At 49.6% G+C, this 9,706-nt stretch overlaps 1 protein-coding gene across 1 annotated transcript in view; it reads right to left on the bottom strand.

Moving 5' to 3' along the window:
- MAP6 (microtubule associated protein 6) overlaps window positions 1–9,700 on the bottom strand; it is a 34,979-nt gene extending 25,279 nt beyond the window's left edge. Inside the window, exon 1 of the mRNA XM_031552108.1 lies at window positions 9,654–9,700. The gene's annotated coding sequence lies outside the window, so the exon portion shown is untranslated. The remainder of the gene's footprint in view (window positions 1–9,653) is intronic.
- Between the last annotated feature and the right edge of the window lie 6 nt (window positions 9,701–9,706).

Genomic DNA, 9,706 nt, shown 5'->3' with positions numbered 1-9,706 from the left:
TCCAGGGATGGACGGGGATCCACAGCCTCTCTGGGCAGCTGTTCCAGCACCTCACCACTCTCTGAGTAAAGAACTTCCCTCTTCCCATTTATTTCAGGCTGTTTCACCAATATGTCAAGATCTCTTCGAATTCCAATTCCAGCATGCAAAATGATTTCACCAAACACAAGTGATGGAGTCAGCACACAGATGAAATATAGCACTGTACAGGCAGTCAGGTGGGGTGGTCCTAAAGTCCCTTTCTGTCCTTAAAAAGCTCCTATACACCATAAGCTACTGGTTACAATTGTGCTAGGGAGGTATTGTCCACGGTAACTCGCAGGTATCTAGTGATAGGATGAGAGGTAATGACTTTACATCATGCCAGAGGTGATTCAGGTTGGATATTAGGCAAAATTCCTTCTCCACAGGCTGCCAAGGATTGGGGGTGGTCACCATCCCTGAAGGTGTTCCAGAACTGTGAAGATGTGGCACTGAGGAACATGTGGGCATGGGGGGGTGGATTGGGCTTGGGGATCTCGGAGGGCTTTTCCAACCTTAATGATTCTATGGGATATTTAAGACTGGTTGCATCCTATACAGAAGGGAAGAAGCAGATGTGACCCACCAGTGCAGGGTGCACGTGGTGCTGGAGCTCAATGAGCACTATTGCTGGCTGAAACTGTGATGCTCCTGCAGAAATACATCCATGCTCCAAGCTGTACAGAGGGTTCTTTTTTTTCATTGGCCCCACTGAGATTTGGATCAAGCTCTTGGGACATGTCTCCAAAGCTCCACAGCCCTCACAATGGACCATCGAGGATGAAAATATTAAGATAGGTGTGACTGTAATAGTAGCGAAAACGTGTGTTCAAACACCAAGAAAAACAGAAGAAAAACTAACAGAGGTTGCCCTTCCCAACTAATCAAAATGAGAACTTAGTTATTTCCACCAAGGCCAGATGATCTGTGCTCTCACAGCAGGAGGAGAGTATGAGCTGCAGCACATTACATACAGTCAAGGATTTATGGAGTCGTGGAGCCATGGAACCAAGGAGCCAAGGAGCCATGGAGCCATGGAGCCATGGAGCCATGGAGCCAAAGAGTCATGGAGCCATGGAGCCATGGAGCCAAGGAGCCAAGGAGCCATGGAGTCAAGGAGCCATGGAGCCATGGAGTCATGGAGTCATGGAGCCATGGAGTCAAGAAGTCAAGGAGTCAAGCAGCCATGGAGTCACAGAATGGCTTAGGCTATAAGGGACCTTAAAGACTGTGTAGTTCCAAAGCCCAAAATATGGTGTTTCTTCCAATTCTTTTTCTGTTATCCCACTAACAAGACATAATAAACAAAAGCCCACACAGAACAACTGGTATAGTCTAAATTATATTAAATATCTGTCCACAAATTAGTTTGCTGTCATCAGCTGAGGGAAACCAGGAGGTGCAGTAAGGAGTCAGTAGCTGGTGTCTCTTGGCCTATGAATGATACTGGTCAGACCACCTGAACATATAGGTACCTGAGAGTATGGAATGAATGTAAATGAATAAAATCTATGCAAGAAAGATAAAAACAACATATTCATATATTTTGTATATAAGTATCTTCTCTTTCCATATGGTCTCACACAGAACTTTACACACTACTTTCCTATTACAGCATACTTATCCCGTATGTATCATACCATAGCAGTGTGTTCATTTGGCCCTGCAGAAGCTCTGAACACATCTGCAGCACTCCTTCCCCTGCCCAAGGCATGTCTCCATGTCTCCCAATGCAGCAGAGGGATGGAGTGCCCACAGCAATCAGGGCCACAGTGATTCGTCTCATTTTGCCTTCTGCATAACACAACAATGCAACTTCTATACCAAGGGCATAGCCTCAAACTTGGATGCTACCAGACTCTGGTCTCACACCAAGTAATATTTATATGGGCTAGAACATGGTGTCTGCTGAAATCCAGAACTTGGACCACATCAATCAACAGCATTTGCCCGCGTTTCAAGAGCTGTATTTCAATAAATAAATGAACGAGTGGAGAGGCTATGGAAGCAACTTGTACAGAAGTGGACCACCTCTAGACATCCCAACCCTTCCCACTGCACAAGAACAATACAAGCCTTCATTTTTCCCATTTTGCATCACATTGAAAGCATTGTGTAAAGCATCAAGACTAGAAACACCTGAAGAGACACTGGAAGACCAGATCATAGAGTTACAGAATCACCAAGGTTGGAAAAGACCTCCAAGATCACCCAGTCCAACCATCCACCCATCACCAGCAGCTCTCACTAAACCACGTCCCTCAACACAAAATCCAAATGTTCTTTGAACACCTCCAGGGTTGGTGAATCCACCACCTCCCTGGGCAGCCCATTGCAGTGCCTCACCACTCTGTCAGAAAAGTAGATGTAGAGATATTAGATTGTAGATTGTAGTAGATGTTGAGATAGGAAGGGCTGAACAGACAAGTCTTGCTCCTACTCAAAGCAGTGGCACTTCACATTTAATGAGACGTCTTCCAGTTGTTCACTTCCATCTTCATATATCCCACCATCCTCGGTCCAAAATTCCAGGAGCCAGGCTTTGCAAAAGCTGCCCAAATGTTGGACTGAATGATCCTTATGGGTCCCTTCCAATTCAGGATATTGTGATTCTACTACAGTGCTGTCAGAACTTCAAAATTTTAAATCCTGAGATGTATCCTGGCTTCCACAAACCCAGCAAAAATGGAAAAGTCAGACTTTTACGTCTAATTCCCCCCTTAGTTTAAATAACTTCCACAAAACAGAGCTCACTCTATTGCACTGGCAGCAAAGTGTGGCTCAAACTGCAAAAATACTGCAAGACACCTCGCATGATGACCTCCCGGCAGAGCTCAGGGTTGATGGAGCTTCAAAATCCATCAAGTGGAGGTGGGAAGGGAAAGAGTACCCTGCTCTGCTGGGAATGGCATCCTACTGGCACCTGCTCCATGAAGGTCTCTGCCAAGAAACCACCAGCCCCACTGCTTTCCAAACTGGGGAATGGCAAAAGTTGAGAGTTGCAGCCCTGCCTGTGTTTCCAGCCCTGCCTCCACGGGGAGAAGCAAAGGGAAATGCTGGAGGAAGGCTGAAGCTCAGCAATCAGGGCTGGTCCTGAAGGATTTTCTCACCCTTCACCCAGCGCCCAGACACAAACCTTGGGTTTCTGAACTGCAACACACTGGCCTGCCAGACTCTGACCTTCTCCAGTCCAATTTTTTGCTGGTTACACGGGATTTCTGGCTGAACCCAACCTGCCCAGCTCCACATAAATGCATGGTTTCTAAGATGTCTGCTTGTCTTCGTTTTAAGAAAAATACATCAGCTTCACTTCCATGGGAAATGGGCTCCTTCCCCATCTCCCTCCCTTTACCTGTGCAGCTGGATTAATGGGAAGGAAGTGGTCAGCTACTGGCACAGGTTGCCCAGAGAGTGGTGGACTCACCACCCCTGGGGGTGTTCCAGAACTGTGGGGATGTGGCACTGAGGGATGGGGGCAGTGGGCATAGGGGGTGGGCTGGGGTTGGGCTTGGGGATCTTGGAGGGCTTTTCCAGCCTTTATGATTCCACAATCCTATGAACTGGGAGAAAAATGGACAAAGAAGTGGAAAATATCCACCAGTTCACCTAATAATTGGATGTAAGCATCATTTAATCAACATTTCGCATTTACGCAAAGCACTCCCACAGGAAGCACACAGTTTATAAAGGCAGCAAGATGAGGACGAGCGTGGAAAAGCAAATCTGAGGCATCAAGATGAGGATTTAAATCCCCAACAAACCCGCAGGAGAGCAGTGATCTGCAAGACGACGTGCTGTCCTGCAGGGCGTGGGTATACACAGCAACTCTGTGCATTGCTGTTTGCTTTGCAGCAGCCCATGCAAACCCCTGGGATCCCAGAGCAGCAGCAGCCTCTGCATGCACGCACTGTTGCAGTGCTGCAGGGTTTCCTCAGGTGAAGGCACTGTGTAAGAGAAGGAGCTATTAATAGGAAAGCAAAATGTGTTTGCTACAGAGCACCTGCAATGCTGGGCTTGGGGAGGGGAGACGAGGCGGAGGTTAAAGCAGTCACTGAGCAGCCCTGTGGGTGTATATATAAACACAGAGAGAGAGAGGGGACATCTGAAGGGTATCCAAAGTGCTGAGTTATCAATCCAAAGAAATTAAACTTGCATCCTCTGAGGGTTCCCTGAAGCTGCCCTTCCCTGCTGCTCAGCGCAGCGCAGCAAGGCTCACCTGCAGGTATCAGCACCAGAGCTATGCTCACATCCAGCAAAGAGCAAACGAGAGCAAGATTGATAGTGGGGAGAGTGCAGAAGTACTTAGAAATCGAAGGGTTGTTCCGCTGGTAGGAGACTGGGAAAGCAAAGGTCATGCTCTGAATGTGAGAGGAGACAAATTTACAACAGCTATTCATGATTTATTTGGCAAAGGAAGGGCAGAGAGAGTCCCGCTGTCCAAATGAGACAATCTCTCTCCTCTTATCTTTATTTATTGTTTGCTTTACAGCAGTAGCCTGAAGCTGCCATGTGGAATTGGGGTCTGCTCGGCAGCATCTGCTCCTGCATGCACTGCTGTCCAAACAGGCACAGCAGTGATGGGGAGGGGAGGAGGGATGTCTGACACGTCCTTTGATACTATAACTGACTTAGCAGACAAAGAAAATGTGAAAATCTATCTAAAGCATTCGATACCGTGCCACGTGGGAGGTTATTAATTAAGCCTGCGAATACGAACATCAGCCGCATGAGAAACTGGGCATGGGAAATGGAAATGCAAAGTGTTGAACGCTGAGCTGCAGCCTGGAAGGAGGCTAGCGGTGCTTAATGGTGCTGAGGTTGACTTTGGCACACAAAAGTAGGGCAACGCTGATGAGACCTCCTAATGGCACAACACTGTAGGCAGACCGGGAGGGAGGAGGATCAGGATAGCAAGCAGGAAGAAAGGGAAGGACCTTGACTGACATGCTCAAATGGGGTAAAAATCCAGCATGAAGTTCCAGGCTGGGCTCTAATCACTTCTTGCTATGGCTGGAAATCCCTAAGGAGAATGAAGGGGTCAGGAGAGGTAGTGATGGCTACAAAGGTGGTGTGGTGGGGTCAGGAAGGGATGGGCATCTCCTCCCCAAACCCACAAGCAGGACGTTGGATCCATATTTTAGAAATGCTGGTTTCCCCCAGGAAGAGGGAGAGAGGAACGGCTGATCTGGGGAACAGAAAAAGACTAAGCATTGGGATGTCTATAATTGGATGTAATGGTTCAGCGGGTTCCATCCAATCCTATGTGCCTCGGAGTCCCTGCCAAGGTGACCACAGCAGAGCAGGAGCAGACAAAAAATTGCTCAGGTCCATCAACAACTCCACCACCAGAATGCCACCTCCTGTTCAACCCCACCCTGCAGCACACACAGCCACAAAATTCTGCTCTGCCTGCACTGCTTCCAGCTGAGTCTGCGGATGGATACTGTCCACCTCAGGGTGACTGCAAGCAATATGACTTTTGGGTCGGAATGCCACCGAGACTCTTTCCCAGCTGATGGACAGGCCTCATCCTGGGGAGACCGATCATAAAACTGTAGAATCATGGAATCCTTAAGGTTGGAAAAGACCTCCCAGATCCCCAAGCCCAACCCATCCCCACCGTGCGCACCGACCATGTCCCCAGGTGCCACGTCTACACATCTCCTGAACACCTAAGATGCAGAGCGTGACAAAACAGCTGCAACACTCATTTCAATCCTCTCCACATCTCACTACGAGAGCCTTCTCCATGCCATTAGCCCACACAACGGTCCCTGAAGCTCCAGCAAGATGTGCTAAGGGTATGCACAGAGCCAAAGCCACTCAATACCTCCCACTGAACCTCCTCTTCCGGATGGATGAAAATTCCCCATTCCTTTCCCTTCCTTGCTGACAGCGATCTTGGATCCACACATTTATATGGATTAATTTAACATCTCTCCAATGCAAAATGAGAGGTCATAGCTAAACGACATTGGGAGATTAAGTCTGCCCAGAAAAGCTCTGGTTCATTATCTCCTCCATCCTATCTCAGAACTGGGATGTGGACCAGATGACATCGGGACGTCCTTCCAACCCTACATTCCCAGCTCCATAGTGATGGACATGAATTCCCCATCCTTGTGTGAGTGGCTCCAAGGAGGACACCCCTCCTGAGTCAGCTCCTCTGCATCTCACAAAACACACAGCAGCTCCAGCACTGAGTCATTCATCCCTGCAGCTCCTACACTTCCCATTTGCTCCACGTCTTCAGCACCTCCAGGGCTTGAGATGAGCGACAGTGCATTAGCAACAGGCACTTTGTTAATGCTACAGGAGTCATCACTATTCCTCTCATTTCCTCTGATAGGAAAAGAAATTGGTGGGAAAAACAAATAAAAACTTTGGTAAAAAAAATCTATATATATGTCTCTGGTGAAGAATCTGAAAACAAAGCTTCACAATATCGCTTCTCATGGGGAAATTCATTGCACTATCACTCGCTTCAGCACAAAGGGAGCGATGTTTCTCATTTGAGATCTCCCCTTTCATTTTTTCTCCAGGGAAAAATACACAAACCCAGTTTTCCTCCTTGCTGAAAGATGTCCTTATGTGGTCCCTCAAGGTCTGCGGGGAGCAGAGAGGAGGGGGAGGGGTGAAAGCAGTGCAAACTGGCCCCATAGCTTTGCCTGGGCAGCTCATGTTTTGGGAAGGGATCAAGTGGTCCCTAGGAAGCCCTGTTTCTGTTTCCCCACTGCAGAAGAGAAATAAGACCCTACATGGCAAGCAGATACCAACATTCACAACCTGATCACCTTCAAGCCTACTTGCTCCCAGGGGTTCAAACTACACACTGTCCTAGGAGTCACTTCACTTACAGAAACCATTAGGATTGGACACACATTCGGTCATTTCCCTACACAAATGGTTTTCCCATTTATTCTGTAGGATCTCTGGGGCACGTGAAGTCTCCTGCAGATGTGCAGTGCTGCCATAGCTGCTCTGGACTTGCTGAAGGATTGAGTGAGCATGGGGGAGACGGGGTGATGGCTGGACTTGGGGATCTTGGAGGTCTTGTCCAACCTTAATGATTCCATGAGTGGGCATGGTGGGGATGGGTTGATGGTTGGACAAGACAGTCTTGGATGTCTCTTCCAATCTTAACGATTCTATTATTCTAAATAATCCTCCAGCACCAGGGCTGGGAGCAGCCTCCATCCTCCATGGCCATCACCATCAGGAACACTCTCTGCTCTATCACTCTGAGCAGACCCAAGAGTTCACAGCACACGGTCCCTGCAATATTCTCTATAAAGAGGTAAAAAGGGGAATTCCTCCCTTTCTCATGCACTGATGACCTTGGGCTCATCGCTGAACGCATCCCACGCTCTGTTCCAAACTCCCCAGTAAACAACACAGCACCACAGCATGCTGACAAGCCATTAGTGGTGTGTTCTTTGGTTTCACCAAAGGTCGTTTCCCAGCCCTGGAGCATCGTATTACGCTGATTCGTAGCACTGGAAGGAAATCTTCCCCAGTTCTGCCTCCAGCCAGCAGCCACACACCAGCAAAGGGCACAGAGGACAAAGCCCCATGTTAGCCACCCCTGGGTTGTTAGGGGGTAATTCTGGCTGCTGGGTGGCCCCATCCTTGGAGTGGAACCATCATCCTTGGGGATGTTCAAATCTCACCTAACCCTACACAACCCTATACAGGCAGGGAGACCCAAGAGCAGTGAGGTTTTCCACAGTAACGGGGATTCGCAGAGTTTGGCTTTTAGAAACCCAAACAAAAAGCAATGCTTAAAAGATGCCTGATTTGAACAGAAGCTGAGAGCAATCAGCCACAATATCAAGCCTTCGTGTTCCCATTGGGTCCAGCACCTGAACCCATCTGACCCCTCTGCACAGGGGGGACATGCAGCTGTAGGATTTGTTGGAGCAGACTGTGGGGTGCACATAGGGGTGGAACGGCAAGCAATCTGCATCTAAATAATTACGTAAATAAGCCTAATTATTCTTTGTAGCAATGGAAGAGTGCAACGTGACAGCTCTCCAGCTCTATTCCCAATCCCAAAACAGAAAACTCGAAAATCCCTGCCCATCCTCTGCCATCTCAGAGCACCTGAACCACCGCATCCGCAGAGAGATGGACGTGGTTCTTCCAAAATACAGCAAAAACAAGCAAAAATAAACCCTAAATCCCATTCCTTGAGCCATCTCCCACCTGGAGAATAGGGACAGTGGGACAGAAAACCCAGCTTCACAGTAAACCTGCAAGGATTTACTATCTGCTTGGTGGCGGAGCACAATCTCCAAACCCCCCTTAGGGAAGAAAATTGATGTTTCCCCAGCCCACTGCTGTGCACATAGGCACAGGAATAAGCAAAAAGCAGCAGTCACACCTAGGTCACAAAGCAGCCCCCCCCCAGCTCTGCTCTCTGCCATCCCCACCCTCAGCAGAGGTGGGCACTGCCAAAGAAAGCTCTGGAAAACACAATCTCAGCAAATCCTCCTTGCAAACACCCATGCAGGGCAGCAGCCACTTTGTTTTGCATTCCCGACGCATCCGACCCCGCTCAGAAATACAAGCAAAGCGAGGAGATTAATGCTGCGAATGCTAAAAGGGGTGAAATCAGGGCACTGAGACTGGGGTGGGGAATAAAAGGAAGGGGGAGGGGGGGAACCCAGGGACGTGCCGCCCCACACCGTGCTGCGTTAAACATGGCAGCATCCCAAGGCTGCCCCACCCAAGCAGCGCAGGGCGCGCGTCACCCGCATCCCAACGCGGCTCTGGGATGCTTTGTCTTGGGGATGCTGCTGGCCCAGCATGCCTGGAGCCTAGGGATGATGTTGTAGGGATGTAGGGGGGTCTGTGAAGCCAGGGACTGGGATGTTTCTGGATGCAGGGATGCTGTCGGGATGCCGGGATGATGTCAGGATGCAGTGGGGTCTCTGGATTGTAAGAGGCAGGGATGCTGTCGGGATACAGGGATGCTTTCAGGATATAGAGATGCTTTCAGGATACAGGGACACTGCCAGGATACAGGGATGCAGTCAGGATCCAGGGACACTGCTGGGATGCAGGGATGCTGCTGGGATCCAGGGACACTACTGGGATACAGGAATGCTGTCGGGATGCAGGGATGCTGTCAGGATGTAGGGATGCTGTTGGAATGCAGGGATGCTGTTGGGATGCAGGGATGCTGTTGGGATATAGGAACACTACTGGGATACAGGGATGCTGTTGGGATGCAGGGATGCTGTCAGGATGTAGGGATGCTGTCAGGATGTAGGGATGCTGTTGGGATATAGAAACACTAATGGGACACAGGGATGCTGTCGGGATACAAGGATGCTTTCAGGATATTGGGTCCCTGCTGGGATACAGGGATGCTGTCAGGATACACCCAGAGATCCTGCTGGTCCCTTCCGAGAGAGCTTTGCACACGACAGAGAAGTGACCAAAGCACTCGCAGGGCGGGTGGGGCCGCGCTGCAGACCCTCCTCGTAGGACCCGAACCTTCACTCCCTGCATCCCAATAAAGCGGGACGGGCCGAGAGGTGGCTACAGGGACAAAGCGACAGCGAAAATCCTCGGGAACCAAACCGCCCGCCCCCCGGGGAAGGACGGGACGGCCGAGGGGGTCTCACCTGTAGGACGAGCTGACCCCCGCCGCCACCACCTCCTCCTTGATCTGCCGGTT

The sequence above is a fragment of the Meleagris gallopavo genome, chromosome 1, assembly GCF_000146605.3.
Source record: "Meleagris gallopavo isolate NT-WF06-2002-E0010 breed Aviagen turkey brand Nicholas breeding stock chromosome 1, Turkey_5.1, whole genome shotgun sequence".
Taxonomy (NCBI): Eukaryota; Metazoa; Chordata; class Aves; order Galliformes; family Phasianidae; genus Meleagris; species Meleagris gallopavo.
The sequence above is the reverse complement of the archived record's forward strand: the minus strand, read 5'-3'. Positions and strand labels throughout refer to the sequence as shown.